Source organism: Panthera tigris, chromosome C2 (genome assembly GCF_018350195.1).
Source record: "Panthera tigris isolate Pti1 chromosome C2, P.tigris_Pti1_mat1.1, whole genome shotgun sequence".
In the NCBI taxonomy this organism is placed as follows: Eukaryota; Metazoa; Chordata; class Mammalia; order Carnivora; family Felidae; genus Panthera; species Panthera tigris.
In genome coordinates, this window is record NC_056668.1 from 141,537,419 (window position 1) to 141,557,277 (window position 19,859).

A 19,859-nucleotide genomic window follows, 5' to 3' on the forward strand; every position below is an offset into this window, starting at 1 on the left:
TTGTTTTAGAAAATAGAAAGGCAATAAAGATTATCCATCATCTTCCTGTCCAGAGGTGATAACTTTCAATTTTGTATATATTCTAATCTATATGCCCTTATATACATAACAACAGTTTTGAAAATTTGTATACTTCCTTGTAACTATATTTTCTAACTTTTATTTTTTTATTTTTTTTAAGTTTATTTTTATTTTTGAGACAGAGAGAGACAGAGCATGAACGGGGGAGGGTCAGAGAGAGAGGGAGACACAGAATCTGAAACAGGCTCCAGGCTCCGAGCCATCAGCCCAGAGCCCGACGCAGGGCTCAAACTCACGGACCGCGAGATAGTGACCTGAGCTGAAGTCGGACGCTTAACCGACTGAGCCACCCAGGCGCCCCTATATTTTCTAACTTTTAAATGAAAGCTATGAATATTTAAACATATCCTGAAATATTCTTTGAGAGAAAAAGAAAGCTACATAGTATTTCTTTTTTTTTTTCAAACTTGTATTGAAAAACCAAGAGGATATGCTATGTCCTTTTTCAGAAGAGTCTCTTATACAAGTGGAGGCTATGGACACCACCTTCTCCCTAAGCTGAGGACATTCTGTTCTCAAACTTGAGTTGCCCAGGATACATCATGGCTCAGACTTGGGTCAAACTGTTGGCACCAGTATCCTCTCAGGAGTGCTGGATGCCAATGATAAGGTAAGGGAGAAATTTTGTGGTGGACCCTTTGTCCTGAACAGCCTCAGACACCCCTTGGGCACCTTGATTTTGTCAGCTTCGTTGAAATATCACTTATGGCTGCTGAGATGCTCATCCATGGCATCAAGAGAACCCATACCACAATATTTCTTTAGCCGGAATCCATCGGAGAAGAAGTACTTATCAGGGGCCTCAGTGGTGGCAGCCAGGAGAGAGCCCATCATGACTGTGGAAGCCCCAAGGGCCAAGGCCTTGGCAATATGGCCCACGTTTTAGATTCTTCTATCAGCAATGACAGGAACACCAATACACCATGCATATTCTGACACCTTGTACATCGTCTTTGCTTGGGACCACCCACATTCCAGAACTTCCCGTGTGATGCATATGGAGCCACTGCCCATGCCCATCCACAGGACATCTATGCCAGCATCAGTGAGGTTCTTGGCCTGCATAGCCATGACCACATTGCCTCCAATAACTTGGAGACTGACGTATTTCCTTTCATGTACTTGATCATGTTGATCTGGAAGATGGAGTTTTCCTGAGAAGAGTCCAAATCCACTAATTCCACAGGATCCTGGTTTAGCAAGCTCAGCTTATACTTGTCATCTTCGTGAGTGCCAATGGCTGCTCCACATAGCAGCTACTTTTTGGCATCTTTGGAGGCCAGTAGGTGATCCCAGTTCTTCTTCAGGTCTGTCTGAGCAATGATAGCTACTAATTCACCATCTTCATTTACAATAGGTAACTTTCTCTTCTTGCTGTGCTGCAGAATTTTATTTGCTTCCTTCAGTGTGATGCCTGCAGGAGCTACCACCAAGTATTCCTTCTTCATCATGATCTCTTCCCAAAGCCAGTCATGTTCTTCCTCCTTGAGAAGATCACTGCCCACCAAGCAACTCCCCATCCAGCCCATGTGTTGGTGGTTGGGATACCAGAGAAGCCATGCTGGGCTTTGGCTTCAAACACATCCCACATTCTATCCTCAGGGCTGAGGTCACAGGGTCCATGATGAATCCCTGCTCATCTTTCTTCACTTTCTGAAGTTTGTTGACTTGGAAATCAGGTGTACAATTGTGGTGGATGAAGCCAATACCACCTGTAAGGCCTATTGTTATGGCCGTGCTAGCCTCTGATTTTTAAGTAAACTTTACACCCAAATGTGGGGCTCAAACTCACAACCCCAAGATCAAGAGTTGTACACTCTACTCAAAGAGCCAGCCATCCAGGTGCTCCCAGAATGAGGTTTTTGATCAGAGCAGAAGTCCTGCCTACCTGGTCTGCAGTGAAGTCAGTGTACCCAGCAAGAAGGAGAAAGTCCTTGTGGGTGAGGCCATCCCCACAGTTGAACAGCTGCTGTTCCGTGAGCCTACTGTCTGGGACGTAAGATGTGCCCTGCTAATCAGGTAGTGGGCCACGGCCAGTGTGCACAAAGCCATGTGTGTCTGAGGACCTGGCTGCAGGGCGGTGTTTCTTAATTTATGCAAATTCTCAGTTCTACAAATATGTGAAGGAGAAATCAGTGACGTAGACAGTATGAGATACAGTGGTCAGTGAGATAGAGTCTCTGATCTCAGTCAGCTTGTATTCTAGTAGTGAAAGGGCCAGAGAGGAGTAAACGGAAATGAAGATGCCTACCATGAGGCACTGTAAGAAGAGAAAAAATCCATGTTCACGGAGTGTCAAGGGATGAGAAAGCGCCTCTGATTTGGAGGGTCCTAAGGGGGTGATGTAATGGTCAGTATGATGACAGAATGCTTCTTACACGTGTTGTTATGGTCAAGTTCAAATGAGTTAACACCTATTAGCTGCCTGGAATAGTGACTATCATGTACTAAGCGCTCCTAAGGCTCCAATATTATTAGTTCTGTTATTGTCAATCCTGTAATTATGTGGCAACTGAAAGAAACCACTGGCTACAATGCCATTTCTTTGAACTCTTTTCCAACTTCAACCCCAAATTCAACAGGCCATGCTTTTCTGTAGCAAATGGGCCCCAAGAAACCCAGCTACTGTGTCCATTGACATCAAGAAGTCAAGTTGGCTGTCATCCATTAGGCACCGGTTAACATTTCGCCTCCAATTTTCATTTGCCTAAAATGATCCAAGGAGCCATAAACTTGAAGAGAGTATTTAATTACTTCAATAAAATAGGCCCATGGTCCTCCATGCTGGTTTAATAACTGCATTTTCATACTTTTAGAATCACTTACAATATACATTTTAAACCAGCGACACTTATTTCCTTTTATTATTGTTCCCACTCTGTTAATATGTGTTTATCTTATTTCAGTCTCTGTAGCCTTGAAACAAGTGCTTATTAATCAGAAGCCATTTAAATGCTGATGTGCCATGTTCTACATTAAGGAAACTAAAAGAGCACCAAGCAGGAAAGTACACATAGGTGCTTCCCCTCTTAATTAAAAGCTGCTTTGTACATATAACTCCTTTCCTGGCATTTTATGTGGAGGTATTCAAATTAGATTCAATGAGGATAGGGTAATTATAAACATAACTAAAGCTTCATAAGGGTCCTATTTTAGGGACTTGACTCAGTGATAGATGACAAGTGAATATATCATGGCTGGGTGACCACTAATGGACTCCTGCAAATTTGTAGAATGAAATCTCTGTGTTTCTCAGGGTTTGGAGTGCTAAGGACCCCAAGCACAATCACAATCTTGGAAAACGTCTCCAGGCCATTGTCTTGATTGGCTTTCAGACTTCCTGCAGGCTTTGATATGCATCTTGGAGATGCACTGTTCATGATCCAACATAAATTCTAAAAACTGCAGTAGATCATGAAGTTAGTGGTAGGGGAAAGGAGCTTCCTGAAGGGGCTGAAACCATCCCCTACCAAGCCAAAAATGCAGGAAACAGACCGACAAGAGCTTTTAAAGAGTAACGTAAGTTGCCCTGATCTCTAGATAACACATTTGTTTGACAATAAAAATCCTGGCTACAAGAGAAGGAGTCTAGTCATTCTACCATAAGACCCCCTGGGCCAAATACTTCCATTTCCGTAGCTAGTCTCTTTCATGGCGTACCCCAAAAGGTGTGCTTCTAGAGAGCACCCTAGGAGGCAGACCCTGCATAAGTCTTAGAAGTAGCTTCAGTAGGGACGCTTGGGTGGCTCAGTTGGTTGGGCATCCGACTTCGACGCAGGTCATGATCTCGTGGTTCGTGGGTTCAAGCCCCACATTGGGCTCTGTGCTGACAGCTCAGAGCCTGGAACCTGCTTCAGATTCTGTGTCTCCTCTCTCTCTCTGCACCTCCTCTGCTTGTCCTCTGTCTCTCTCTCAAGAATAAATAAACATTAAAAAAAAAAAGTAGCTTCAGTAAATCCATCCCTTACACACACACACACACACACACACACACACACACACAACATGAGCACAAGCTGTGAGCATCTTGCTAGGTTCTTTGCTGGGCTGAAGCAAATTGGCATGGTAGTGGGCAGCTTAGAGGGAGTGTGAGCATGCCAAGAATTCCTACAGCATCCTAACACAAATCTTCATAGTGTTAAAACAGTAGGAGAAGGAAGAATAGACATCTTCTGGTAGAGCTTTCTATTTTAAAAAGGAATTCAGACAGGAAAGGTCACCTGTTCTAAGATGCACAATATTAGTGCCTGAAATGGAAGTTGCACTCAGTTTTCCTCATTTTTTGGTCCTGTATATTTCCATCATATTAGGCTGATTAAAAAACAAATATTACTCAAAGTAGATTCCCCTGAAAATAGCTTTCTTCACTTCTCAATAACTGTCCTCACAGTAAAGACCCTCCCTAATGAGAAAGGAACTATAGAAACTTGCAATAAAAACGGACTAGACGGGGCACCTGGGTGGCTCAGTCAGTTAAGTGTCCGACTTCGGCTCAGGTCATGATCTTGCGGTCCGTTGAGTTCAAGCCCTGCGTCAGGCTCTGTGCAGACAGCTCAGAGCCTGGAGCCTGTTTCAGATTCTGTGTCTCCCTCTCTCTCTGCCCCTCCTCCTGATCATGCTCTGTCTCTCTCTCTGTCTCAGAAATAAATAAACGTTAAAAAAAATTTAAAAAAAAAACAGACTAGATAAAATGGGAGTACCAGGATCTATTTTAGGAAAATCAGATGCCCATTCTTTATGAGGTCTATGAAGGAGGTGCAATTCACTGAACGGAGATGGTGTTCACGGTCAGACCCTTAACGGGGGACCAATAAACAATGCACAACAATGCTGCCTTTGCCTCTTTCTTACTGTAAAAATTTCCTTTGTTCCCATACTAATAGAAATTAAATGTTATATGACCAAACCCAAAAGTAAACAATGGCTTAGAAAGAATTTTCTTCTATCAGTAAGGGGTCAATGATTGTACTCCATTTCTGGCTGATATACTCGGCAAATACCCCAACCATCATACCTTTGGTATGGTTTAAACATTGATTGTTTTTAAAGATAGTTCAAGAGGGGCACCTGGGTGGCTGAATTGGTTAAGTGTCCGACTTCAGCTCAGGTCATGATCTCACGGTCTATGAGCTTAAGCCCCGCGTCGGGCTCTGAGCTGTCAGCACAGCTTCGATTCTGCTTCGATTTCTGTGTCTGCTTCGGATTCTGTGTCTCCCTCTCTGCCTGCCCCTCCCCTGCCCGCACTTTCTCTCAAAATAAATAAGCCTTAAAAAAAAAAGATAATTCAAGAAATTCAACAAAATTCAATGCCAAGACATCAAGTAAATCAGTTGCTAGTGAGCCCCATGCATAAGGAATACTCAAAAGAGTTTAGGCAGTTTGCTACTCTGGAGTCTGGTTTGTTTTCTAGACCTTACACCTGTTTAAATATCATGTTTGTTCCCCAGATTTAGAGAGTGTATTATGGTGCTAGGCCCACCAAGATAGCTTAACTACCTAAAAAAATTCAGCAGCATGGATTTGAGGTCATGAACATTAAAATAGCAGGAAGTAGCTTTCTATAAAGTTCAGAATCATAGCAACAAATTTTTCTCTCACATCTTATCAAGTCCCAGGCACCTGCCCATGAAATTGGCAGCAGAAAGATTTTCTGTGCTGCAAATTACAGGTTTCTCGTCATCTTGCCAACTTGCTTTGTCTCCACAACCTGGCAAAATGTGGCTATTGGCAGGAAAATGAATATTTGAAAATGATTACAGCATATAGAGATTTTTGGTTCTATAATGTCTAATTGAGTAATATAAATACTGTTTTAGAACTAGGGGTATATTTGCTTTCTACTTTATAATAGATGACATGCTCTGTAATTTGAGCCCTTGGGCACTAGTCCCTCAAAGAAAGCATTAGAACAAGGTCCTCAATGAACATTATCTGTAACAAGGATAATTTATCAAAATATTAATGACATCTGTACTTTGGAATTCCATGGTCATAGCCTTCCCTCCAGCTAACCTGCGACATCCCACTGCCGGCTGCTATAGAGGAATTGGACAGAAAACCAGAATTTTCTAAATACCTTGACCATTTATAAAACCAGATTTTCCATCAAGTGTAAAGAAAGTACCCAGCCATCTATGGCAGCTGTGCCATTGGCTTGTTGCCTACGGTAAGAGAATATGGCAAATAGAAAATCAGAAAGCCAAATCCAGTTATTCTGGTTTGAAAGGTTTGTTAAAGAATGAAAGGCTGTAGGGAAGTAAGATAGGGAGTGGGAAATCTAAGCAGCCCAAAGAGACACCAGGGTGTTAGATGAAGGAAACATCCGAAACAGGGAGCTGTTTTTTAAAATTCACATTAGGGATTCCGGAAGATAACAGTCTCATAAGTGGTCATCAAGCCACATCAAGATGAAGTTAAAAGCAGTGAAACTGAAGCTTTCCTGAGCTTGGCTTAGCTCTCCTGTGGCCAGTGCTTCTCAAAGGATGACAGCAGCAGCAGCATCACCTGGGAACGTGTTAGAGATGCAAATTCTTGGACCTCACTCTAGACCTGCTGCGTCAGGAACTCTGAGGGTGGGGCCCAGAAGCCTGTGTTCTGACAAGTCCTCCAGAAATTTCTTGAGGACCACCATCCTATGGCCTGATTGGAGGGTCAGGAATTTCCACAGGTCCCCCAAGGCAGACAGTGAAGCTGAAGTCAAGTGTCTCTGCCTTAGGGCCTACCCAGCTGAGAGTCAAGGGACCTGTAGTGTAGAACACGTAGGCCAAGGGCTGGATGGAGAATGCGCAGGTGTTCAGAGACCTTTGTGACACCAATTAGAACAGAACCTAGACCCAGCTGAGAGAGATCAACCCACCTACTTTAGGTGCAAATAGCAATAGGTCGGACATCACACAAGCTACCAGACAAAGGGCATCTCCTCAGAAAGACACCTGAGGAAGAAGACACACTACAATGCGAGAGCTGCTCCACTCGCCAACTGTAAATTCCCACTGGGGACACCTCTCCCATGTCACTCCCCAGATACACAAAGACCATCTTGGAAAAAGGCAATGGAATGGTGAGGAAAGACAAAAGTATATAGCCATCTTGTCTGAAAAGACCGTCTTTCCAAAAAAGACCATTTAGAATGTTCAGAGACCTGATTAAGTGTCCAACTTAGAAGGACCGAATGTTTATACTGCAAGGAAACTGTTGAATCGTAAAAATCTGTGACTTCATTAATTGGCAGGTCTGAGTTGTTCCCATTTCTCTGGGGAATAGGGCTTATAAGGAAGCTTGGGCCAGTGTTAGAGAATAAGTAAACTGTATGCCTGAAAGCAAGATGCATAAATTTGTAACTATGCTATGCACTTTTGCAGCTTTGTAGTACAATGCTTGCTTTTTGGTGCTCAGAATGCTTTCTGGAAATCAAAATATTTCAGTATAGAAAGGACAGAATGAAATAATTTTAAAAAGGGATCTTAAAATTGTGAGGACTGCTCGGGACATTTTTATAGTTTGCCCTTGGCAAATTCTCCTCCATCCTCCCTCTCTTACGGATAAACCATCAAGCAGCTTTGCCAACAGAAGCCTGACTCAGAGCCCTCAGGTGGAGGGAGTTTGGCAACATTAGAATGGTGGGCAGATTGGGAAGGGTCAGGTAGGAATTCCCTATTTGGAGACTCAATTAAGCAGAATGAATACGACGGGCCTAAAATAAATGAATATACAATAAAACAATGGGCAAGAAAACAATAGATTTCTTTGTTACTGGGATTAGTTAGAATGCACTGGGTTTTTCAATTACTTCAATGTCAAGAGCATGATCTTGGAAAATCACACCAATGTACCTTAACTGAAAAGTATTAAAAGCTCTTTAGAAATGTTTCCAGGCAGTATGTTTAAATATTTATGAACAATTTCTATAAATGACTGCTGGCCGGTTATAATAATTAGGTGTATTCAGATGATACAATAATCTTACCTACTCTTGAAAATGTGCTGACTTTGTAATACTTACCCTGAAATGGCCTCTGCTCAGTGTGCTGACCTGTTGTTTTTTGGTTTTTTTTTTTCCTTCTTCTTCTTTCTGGAAAGATTGGGTTTTGTTTTTAGTTAAATTAAAAAAAATTTTTTTAGTTGAAGTATAACTCGTACATAAATTAAATTCACAAATTTAAATGCGTAGCTCGGTAAACATATGTGCACGCCCATCTGAACTCCACCCAGGTTGAGATATTTTTAGGCCTCCAGGAGGTCCTTTGTCCTCTTCTAAGGGAATAACTCCACCCTATGCTGCCTATTGTTCTGATTTCTATTACAGTTGATGACTTTTTTCTTTTTCTGAACTGAGGTAAATGCAATCAAATAGTAGTGATGTTTTCGTGACTGGGTTCCTTCACTCAAAATTATGTCTTTATGATTCATCTACATTGTTGCATTTAACACCAGCCTATCTTTTTTCCTTGCCAGTGTGGTATCCCACTGTAGAAGTAGACCATAATTTTCTTTTGATGGACATTGGGTCATTCCTAGTTAACTCTTAGTAATGAAACTTCCATGAGCATTCTTGTATAGTTCTTTCAATGAACATAAGCATCTGTTTCTCTTGGGAATAGACCCAGGAGTGAAGCTACTGGGTCAAAGGATATAGGTTTATTTAGCTTTAGTGGCCACTGCCAGATATTAAAAATGATCGTACTGATTTATGTTCTTATACAAAAGGCTGGCTTTAAAAAATTTTTTTTTAACATTTATTTGTTTTTGAGAGGCACAGAGAGATAGAACACAGCAGGGGAGGAGCAGAGAGAGGGAGACACAGGCTCCAGGCTCGGAGTCTCCAAAGCAGGCTCCAGGCTCTGAGCTGTCAGCACAGAACCTGACACAGGGCTCGAACTGGACCGTGAGATCATGACCTGAGCTGAAGTCAGCCACTCAGCTGACTGAGCCACCCAGACACCCCTAAAAGGCTGGCTTTTTAAGTGAGAGAACATGCATTGTATTTCAAGAGGCCTTTCTCAACAGTGGCTTCCATGGGGTGGTCTGTCTATAGTTACTTAGGCAGGGCATAAGTGCTCTAGAGAGGAAAGAGCACTTCTCACTTGTCTGATTCATTTTCAAATTCAATTTTATACATACACACACACACACACACACACACACACACACACACACACACACATCAAGGAAAGGTCGCGGCTCATACAGGAAGCAATTTAGTATATAAGGCAAGCTTACTTCTCAGAGCTCCCTTAACCCTATATAATACTTTTCTCTTTGAACCTTTATTTTTTCCATATTGAAAAGTATATATGGAAAATGGGGGAGGCTATGCATGTGTTGGGGTGAGACGTATATGGGAAATCCCTATACCTTCCCCTCAATTTAGCTGTGAACCTAAAAAAAAAATAAATAAACTAAAAAAAAAAAAAAAAACCCATATGGACTCACTGCAGAAAATTCAGAAAACACGGGAAAATGCACACGAGAGGATAAAGACCCATACTCTGACGGACTTTTCTCATTATATGCTTCCAGAACCTATTTACGCATGGGAGAGTTCTAGGTGTATGAAAATCATTTCTTTACAAAGGTTTTGCAACTTGTGTTTCTGTTTTTCGTTTGCTTATTTTGGATTATTTAACTGTATTCATAGACATCTTCATGCATCAATAATTATAAATATGCATCATGTTTAAATGTTTAATGCATGTTTAAACATTTAATGTTAAACATGTTTAATGCATGTTTAATGCATGTTTAAAATGCAGCAGGGGATTTTATTGTACATAAATGCCCTAGTTGATTTAACCATTCCCCTATTGGTGGGTGTTTATATTCACGCTTTCTCTTTTAAAAACAATGATGCAGTAAGCATCTTTATGTACATATCTTGTGCACATGTTAAATTATTTTCCTTAGGATAAATTCCCAGAGTTTAATTTATAAGTTAAAAGTGATTCGTATCTTCAATTTTGATATAGATTAACAAAATGCCTTCCCAAATGCTGTGTCAAGATACATCTCTAGCAGCATATGAGTGCAATTCCCAAACTCCCAAATAGCAGGCTGCAGCATTTTTTTTTTTCTAAGTTTATTTATTTTTGAGAGAAAGAGGAGGGAGGGGCAGAGAGGCAGAGGAAGAGAAAGAATCCCAAGTAGGCTGTGTGCTGTCAGCGCAGAGCCCCATATGGCCTCGAACCCACAAACGATGAGATCATGACCTGATCCAAAATCAAGAATCCTATGCTTAACCAACTGAGCCACTTAGGTGCCCCTGCAGCATTCTTTTTAATCACAATTTTATTGGCCTTAAATAATACCCATTTGTATTAATATTTACTTAACTACAAACAAAATTTAACATAGTTCCATAATTCTTTTTTTAAAGAATTTTTTTAAGTTTATTTATTTATTTTGAGAGAGAGACAGAGAGCGTGAGCGGGACATGGGGATAGAGAGAGGGAGAGAGAGAGAATCCCAAGCAGGTTCTGTGCTGTCAGCATGGAGCCTGCTGCGGGTCTCAAACCCACCAACTGTGAGATCATGACCTGAGCCAAAACCAAGAGTCGTATGCTTAATGGACTGAGCCACCCAGGTGCCCCACAATAGTTCCATAATTCTGTTCACCACTTGAAGCTGTCCCTTGTAAATTATTTGTTTGTTTCATTAGTCCATATTAATTTTGCTATGTAAAAATTTTTGTATGTAGAAAATCGATTAACATGTCTGCCACATTTGTTTTAAATACTTTCCTTTTTATTTTTAGCAAGTTGGTATTTTCATTATTCAAGTCTTTATATTCTTTCGTCAAATGTTGGATTTTTTTCACATATTCTTCACAATTCTTATTATACTCAATCCTAATATATTTTGCATGATTGCTGCTAATTTGAATTGAATTATTTTGTTGATCGTTATTACTTTATTCATTATGGTATACATTATTTATTAAAATATTGATTATTAATATATATGAAAGTGATTGATATTAATATTTCTGTTGTTAGCACTCTCCCTAATAGTTATTTTTAATTAACATACATATTCCAGTTGATTCTCTTGGTTTTTTCAGCCAGATAATCAAGTTGTATGCAAATTACGATAATTTTCTTAGTTTTGATATTTATAGCTTTTGTTTCTTCTAATAGAACAATGGGACACCTCTACAGTGTTAGAAAATCATAGTGAAAAAGGAAATCTCTGCCTTTTTAACTGAATTTATTTCACTAATCTTAATGCTGGCATTAGATTTATGATGTTTTTCTAAAAAAATCTTATTAGGAGTATCTTATTTCTTCTGATTTTATAAAAAAACCTTTTTGTCAGAAATAGGCAATAACTTTTATCAAAAACATATAGACATGTCTTGAGATGGTCATATGAGTCTTCAAGTAAGTGGTAAGGTGATTTGTATTAATAAGACTGAATTGCCCTTGCATTCAAAGTGTAAACTCTACTTTGTCATGGAGCATTTTTCTTTTTATATACACTGGGATTGATTTGCTACTGTTTGGTTGAATATTTTAGACTTTATATTTATAAGTAAGATTATAGGTCTATATAGTTTGGGTTTTTGTTTTGTTTTGTTTTGTTTTTTTGCTTGGTAATCCTCTTAGGTTTTTCAATTGGAGTTATGCTAGCTTGGTAAAATAAATATGGTAGCATCCATTCTTTTCTTTATTCTGTGAAGTATTTTCAATGGCAAATGCCATTTCAATTTTCTCCCAAAATACCTATATTATAGATTTTTATATGCCAGGTACTGTGCTGGATATTGGAGATATATGCATAAGTAATAAAAATATGATGGCTTTTTGAGAACACATTATAGTGGAATATGTTCCTTGAAATTTTGAAAGAATTAGCCTGACTGCATTTTGGGGGAGTGGAGGAGAGCACATGCAGCTTTTGGCCAATTTTCTTATTTCTTCCATTTTTTTGGATATATTCCAGTTTTCCTTTGGCATCCATATTTTCTTGGAAAATTATTCCTCTCAAGGAGAGTTTGGTGTTTTCCTTTACTAGATTAATCTTCTCCATCTATGGTTATATCTCAGCTCCTAATTTGTATGTTTTCAGCTTTCTCTCTTTTTCTTACCTTTGAATTCAAGTGATGTTAGTGTATGTGTGGGTGTATAATATAATATAAAGCAAGGAACAAATTATCCTCCTATCACCACATAGTCTGTTTTGTCACATTATCAAGAATTTGCCAACTCTGCAAGGGAATACATTGAAGATAATGTGTTTTCTAAAGATCCCTGTGCTGAGGGACCTTGGGCAAAGAACTCAGTTCTTGAGAAGAATGTGAATTTCTTAAGACCAAGAGCCACATTTCTGGAATCTGCCCCAGGACCTGGGACAGTGACTCTTATGTGGCAGGCTTTCAATAACAATTTGTTGAATTGAGTTCTCTGCTGAAGGGCAAAGAGCTTGTTGAGATGATTTCTTGAGGTACATTACAGGTTTAGAAGCTATAATATTAAAACAATTACAGTGATGAGAAAGAAAGTACTGTTAAAGAGTTAAAGACATCATGGAAATATATAGACCAGGTGGGTTTTCCTTCTTATGAATCATCCAGCAACATTATCACTCACTCTTAAATTAATCGCTTACTAACTACATTGTTGGAAAAATATTGAATTCTTTTATTCTGAACGTTATAAAGCCAATTCTTTTAGCCATCACTCTATAAGGGAAAAATGAAAGAGTTTAACCATGTGACCACAAATAAATAAGTTGTTTCATGCTCACTTTTAAATTAATGAATTTTGTGGTGTACTTTTTTGTTAGCTGGTTTTTCTAAAACCCGGCCTACAGTGGGTATACAGGAGGTAATTCACATGATTTTGAAAAAGAGATAAAGGAAAAAAGATCTTACACTTCAATACATTCACAGTTCCCTATTAAGTATTAACTTGAGAGTGAACTTGACAAGTTATGAAAGTAAAACATATCTCTGTATTATTTTCTCTTACCAACACACTGATCCGTGGCTGTCTTAGTGTTTTTGTTTTCCCTTGTGGAACATTTTCTTCCACAAGAAGGTTTTATTTCCAAGAGGAATGCTTAGTGGCTTTATTTTAGAATTTTCATTTACTTTAGCCACAAATGGTAAATATTTTCTTCCACAATCACCCACAGTGATAACTGTGTATCATCAACACTAGATTTGGGGCAAGCTGGGGCACATCTAATTCTCAGGTAAACAGTCTCTCACTGAAAATTCTGTGGAGATATAATTATATTGAAAAACTAAGTACTATTATATTCTTGTAAGGAGTACTGGTCATATTAGGTAATATTTCTTTTTTTAATGTTTATTTCTTTTTTTAGTGTTTATTTACTTCTGAAGGAGAGAGAGAGAGACAGAGTGTGAGTGGGGGAGGTGCAGAGAGAGAGGGAGACACAGAATCCGAAGCAGGCTCCAGGCTCCGAGCTGTCAGCACAGAGCCCAATGCGGGGCTCGAACCCACAAACCACAAGATCATGACCTGAGCTGAAGTCAGACGCTCAACCGACTGAGCCACCCAGGCGTCCGTTAATGTTTATTTTTGACAGTGAGAGAGAGAGAGAGAGAGAGAGAGAGAGAGAGCAGGGGAAGAGCAGAGAGAGAGAGGGAGACAAATAATCTGAAGCAGGCTCCAGGCTCTGAGCTGTCAGCACAGAGCCCGATGCAGGGCTTGAACCCACGAGTTAGGTAATATTCCCTAAGCCTATAGATTTTTGAAGGATCTTACTGATTTGCTATATAGGCAAGTTTGAAAAACAATATCATCCAATTTAAACTTACTGAACTCTCATATTTAATTTTTAAAATTATTGTTCTTTTGATGAATTCTGTTAATAGAGACTGTCACAGTGAAAGGACTTCTGCTTTAGACCCAAGCCCACTTTACCTTTTAAGATGGCCGGGTGATTGGTGAGCAACCTACTATTGTTTTCGCCTAGATATTTCTCTCTCTGAAACTAAGTCAGTTTTCCCTTTGAAATAAAATAAATGCCTATGATTATCTACATGTCTTAATTTGATTAAACACAATAAAGTCATTCTGCAGAACCTTTTCTAAAGTCCCTTCTGGCAAACGGGGATAAAGAAGAACATACACTGACTGAGCTCCAGGCAAAAGTGATCATAATGTTACAGGGGAAAGGAGATCATGACTTGAGGTAAGGAACTCATTTGTGATAGCCAACCCATTACCTCACTTCTAATAGGATGGATTCCCAAATGGATTTTTTTTTTTTTTTGCAGTGAAAACCCACTTCAGTTCTCAGTATCCCATCCTGAAAAGAAAGGGAGAGGAATGTAATACCTAAGATTTCTTCCAGTTCAGACAGACAGTCGGTGATGCATTAATTTGTTGTTGTTGTTGTTTTTTGAATGCTCATAACTGGTGTTCTTAGTTGGAGTTATTGGGGAAAGAAAGGTAAACTGTAGCCTGAATGACAAGGATATTTGAGGCAAAGAGCACGAGGTTGATGGTGCAGTAGATATGTATCATCCTTCAGCGAGGTTTTGGGCTCTTGCCTTGGTTCAGAATTGATGGGAAGAAATATTTATGGATGGCAGCAAACTGAAGAAGCATAAATCAGAAAGAGCTAGTGGACTCCTGATTGTCATTATGTGGAGAAGCATGAAAGGCACTTAAGTCTGAGTCTTCCACTCGCTTTCTTTAAATGACAATGCTCTCTGATAGACTTCAGTGATTTTCCTGAATACTGGGGCAAGCAGAATTGTTCATGTGGAATATTATCGCAGAAACCTCCGTCTGAAGCCCCGAGGCTTCCCCCTTTTCCAGCTAATCCCCGTTATGACAGCGCTTTGGCATGAAAGTGAGTTTTCCATTTCGCTGCTTGCTAAATTGAAGCTATTTGATAAATGGCATACGTGCCACACAATGGTGTATACCAACGCTGTGATGTTTGACAGAGAGCAATGTCAAAGCTTTTGCTTTTGCATTTCATACACTTACAATCCAAGTTACCTTGGGAAGTGGCTGGGGTGTCACAGCATATGCACGCCAACACAGGCTTGAGTGTACGCGTCAGATGGGAAAGACGCCTAAGTTCCTATTCTAATTGCAGACAAAACGAGACAAAGAGGACCCCGATTGTGGATTCATCCGCCACGTGATCTCAAACTTCACCATGCACTTCGAATTTGGAAATTTTATCAGAAATTAATCTTGCATGCTTTTCAAAAATGGGACGGGGTTTAAGCATCACCCTGACACCTTTTGTAAAATAACGACGGTGTGTATGATAGACAGTTTATACTTTGATCTTGCTTGACTGTTATCTTTCAAAAAATGTAGCTGTTGAAGATCATCAGCTTTAAAAAACGCTGTCAAATTATATGAGTTTCCACGTTGTGCAATCACATCGTTTTCTTACATTTTTGGTGTATCACTTGTCAAATTTAACCTTCCCAAGTACCTTAGTAAGAGGAAAATACCTAGTTAACTCTTGAAAAAAATTATATTAGGTAAAAGATGATGGAAACCCATAAGTAACGGCTAGTTGTCAGTCTTGGTCGCCAAATCCATAACGTTATGTTCATGGGATTTTGCTCTCAAATTGAAAGCGACTGTATCATGTTTTCTTTTCTGTGACTCTTTCCCGATTCAAACAATAAAGAGAACACCAAAAAAGAAAAAAAAAATGTGGTGAGGTTAACAGGAAATGCACACACACACACACACACACACACACACCCCAATTCAGGAATTTGTGGGAACTCCATGTTAAAGTAAAGAATCATTCTTTGTGTTCCAGACACAAAATAAGGTAATTTCTGAGAACACTATTGAATTGGTGGGAAACAGGAAAGCTACTGACCATGATGGAGAACATTAGGAAGGCCTCTACACCTCTGACATTTTTCTCATCCAATGTGGAAGGGATCTCATGTTGTGAAAAGGAAAGTGCGTGGACCCTGAGGCAAAATGCATCTGTGCCCAAAACTACCTCTGCCACTCAAGGGCTGTGTCCTCCCGACTAACCTGCTTTGAGTTTCCTGAACTTCCATTTCCTCCTGTGTAAAATTGCCAAGGATCTACCCAGTAGATGGAGTTGTTAAGATGAAAACTGATAAGATATAAACCTTGTGCCAGATTTAGCGAGTCCTCAGTAAATATGATTCCTTTTCTGTATTTTCCAACTACTACTTATAGAAATTCTGCCGATAGAAGTTTTGAAGCCCTGAAAGGTACCTGAAGTCTTCCACTATCAAAAGCTCCTGAAAGGGACAAGGATTTAACCATGAAGAAACTTATTCTTCCTTTTTGGCAGCGTGATAGCTGATTCTTAAATGGATGGTTTCATGGCAGGAATGAAACCAAGATAACCCTAGCAGCACATATGGGCCATTTGTTAATAATTTTTCATTATTAAAAAGATACATGTTGGGGTACCTGGGTGGCTCTGTTGGTTAAGCGTCTGACTCCGGCCTAGGCCATGATCTTGCTGTTCCTGAGTTCAAGCCCCGCATCGGGCTCTGTGCTGACAGCTCAGAGCCTGGAGCCTGCTTTGGATTCTGTGTCTCCCCCTCTCTCCACCCCTCCCCCACTCACCCTCTGTCCCTCTCTCTCCAAAATAAATAAACACTAAAAAAAGATATGTGTTAATTTTAGGAAAAGATATCAAAGTAGAAAGAATTTTGTTTTTCACTTCAGTTTCATGGTCCAAAGACCCATTTCGGCACTTTCTTTATCATGCCATTGGTTTGGTATCTCTTCATTTACATTTTTTCCTGGGAATTATTTATCATTTTTGGAAGTGAGCTCCAAATAAAAATAAGATTATTCCCCCTTGGCATACAAGACTTGGGCTCGAATATAAATGTTGTGTGAATAATAGAATGTTAAACCATTGCTCTCCTGAGCTTTGTTTATACTTTGGTTTTCATGATTATAAAAGATATGAAACTATTGAACAGTTAGACATATTTGTCATTAACCTAAGTGTTGGTCCTGCCAGTCACCGAGTATTATCAATAATCAGACTGCAGTGTTGCAGAAAGCCAGCATTGCTACCATTAAAGGACCTGTAACTCTTTACAAAGTGGCCTTTAAGGGGCACCTGGGTGGCTCAGTTGGTTAAGCATCCATCTTCGACTGAGGTCATGATCTCACGGCTCGTGAGTTCGAGCCCCTCGTCAGGCTCTGTGATGACAGCTCAGAGCCTGGAGCCTGCTTCGGATTCTGTGTCTTCGTCTCTCTCTCTGTCCCTCCCCAGCTCGGGCTCTGTCTCTCTCTCTCTCTCTCAAAAATAAACATTAATTTTTTTTTAAAGTGGCCTTTAAGTACAGTTTTTAGAGAGTTTACGAGGTGGTTATGGTGTTCCATCAAACCTCAAGTTAAATTTTGGAAAGAAGTTCTAAAATTGTTAATGTCATCCAGGATTGAGTAATTTTCAGTTTGAATCTTAATTGTTGACTTAGCCTAACCAGCATAGACAATACCATAATTAAACAATAACTCTTTGCATAGTGATTTTGGGGAAATCTATGGATTGCAGATAAATTCCTTCCTGGTCCCTCCCTATGGAACCCAAATGAAAGAGGGAGCAATATGAGTTATATCTTCAGTGGGTTTTTGTTCCTTTTACAGAACAGCTGCACCTGTGTGATTTTGAAAAACTGTCCATTCTCATATGGACCATAGCATGTCTTACGCGTCTCTTCACATTTTCATTAATAACATTTGGTTTTTACATATACGTGCAATTTTTATAGCTCGTTTACTTTCTCTGATGGAAAAGCAGTGTGTGCTCATTGTAGATTATGTGGAAAATACAGATTATGCAGATTTTAAGGAGGTAATCTCAGCACCAGATGTAACAGCTATCATTATGTTAAAATGTTTCCTTTCCTACATTTTCTGCTTTGAGCTTTTGTTCCCATTTTTTTTACATAGTTGAGTTTATATTAATATACAGCCCTATAATCAGGTATTGTCACTTTGTCCTTGAACACAGATATTTCTCCATCTATTGAAAATGCCTTGAAAACATTATTTTCATTGATGCATATCATAGTATATACATGTATTTAAACATGCTTTTTAAAAAAAATATTAGACTATTTATTCTGTTCCTTATCGTCCTATTTTTTTAACATTGTAAGTAGTATGGCAATAAGCATCTATGTGCATAAACCTTTTTCCTGAGTTTCAAATTTCTCCCATTTTAATATATTTCTCACAATTACTCAGCTAATGAGCATAGGTATTTTAAGATGCATTGGATTATACTTGGTCACTCTCCTGTGAGCATTTTGCAGCCACCTTTTTTTTTATTGCCTGGCTGTTTTTGAGACCGGTGGTGTTCCTCTACCCCTTCCTCCAGTAAAGCATCCTTGAATGGATTCAGTGACTTCACCATCAGTTTTCTTGGTTTTTCAGTAAAGGGCTAGTGAAGTTCAGAAAGAGCAGGAGGCACATTTGGACATGATATACCCAGAATAGAGAGAGAAAAATTAAACATTAAAAAAAAAGGTAAATGAAGTTGTTGATTTCTCACTTAAAAACAGCACCTCATTTGAATCATAAAATAGAATTTTCTAATACTCCAAGGGAATTTTGGTAGTAGGAAAAAACACATTTAGCTTTTTTTTTTAAAAGTTTATGTATTGATTTTGAAAGAAAGCAGGGGAGGGCAGAGAGAGAGGGAGAAAGAATCTCAAGCAGGTTCCTCACTGTCAATGCAGAGCCTGATGTGGGGCCAGAACTCACAAACCATGAGATGATGGTTTCGACCTGAGCCGAAGTCAACACTTAACCAACTGAGCCACCCAGGCACCCCACCCCCCCACACACAAAAAAACCACCACGCTTCAAAGGTCCTTTTAGAGCTCTTTTTCATTCCCTCCCCCAGAATCAGATGTGTTTTTGCTTTCATGTTTCTACTTGTGGCCTGAGTTTGTTCATTTTCGTTGCTGTATAGTGTTCTACTCTATGAATATACCACAGCTTATTTATCCATTCTATTATTGGTGGACTTTGGAGTTATTAGGAATTGTGCTGCTATGAACATTTTTCTATATGTCTTTTGGTGAATATATATATATATATATATATATATATATATATATATATGGGGGGAAGCATATACATTGAAGTCTAACTATTGGATCTTAAGAGATGCATAAATTTGGCTTGAGTAGCTACTTCCAAACACTTGGCAAAGAAGTTGAACCAGTTCTATACACTTCTGCCAACAATGTGTGAAAGTTTCAATTGTTCTGCATATTCACCAGCCTCTGCTGTTTACCTGTCTTGTAATTTTACCCATCCTGTTGGGCATGTTATGATATTGTACTGTGATTTTATTTTATTTTTTAATTTTTAAATGTTTGTTTATTTTTGAGAAGAGAGAGAGAGACAGATATGAGCAGGGGAAGGGCAGAGAGACAGGGAGACACAGAATCCGAAGCAGGCTCCAGGCTCTGACCTGTGAGCCCAGAGCCCTACGCGGGGCTTGAACTCACGAAACATAGATCATGACCTGAGCAGAAGTTGGATGCTGAACCAACTGAGCCACCCAGGCACCCCAATATTGTACCGCGATTTTAACTTGTACTTTCTTAGTGATCAACGAAATGTTTCACCATTACATATATTTACTGGATGCTTAGAAACCTTTTGTAATATGGCTATTGACATCTTTTGATTTTTTTTTTTTTTAGGTATTTAACATTTTCTTACCGATATGTTGAGGCTTTTTGTATACTCCAGAAACAAGTCTTCTTTTGGATATATGTATTGCAGGTATCTTACCTCATGCTGTGT

General features: G+C 39.3%; 1 pseudogene; it reads right to left on the reverse strand.

The window, feature by feature from the left end:
• Positions 1–526: 526 nt before the first annotated feature.
• On the reverse strand, positions 527–6,712 carry LOC102960034 (annotated as a pseudogene).
• Between the last annotated feature and the right edge of the window lie 13,147 nt (positions 6,713–19,859).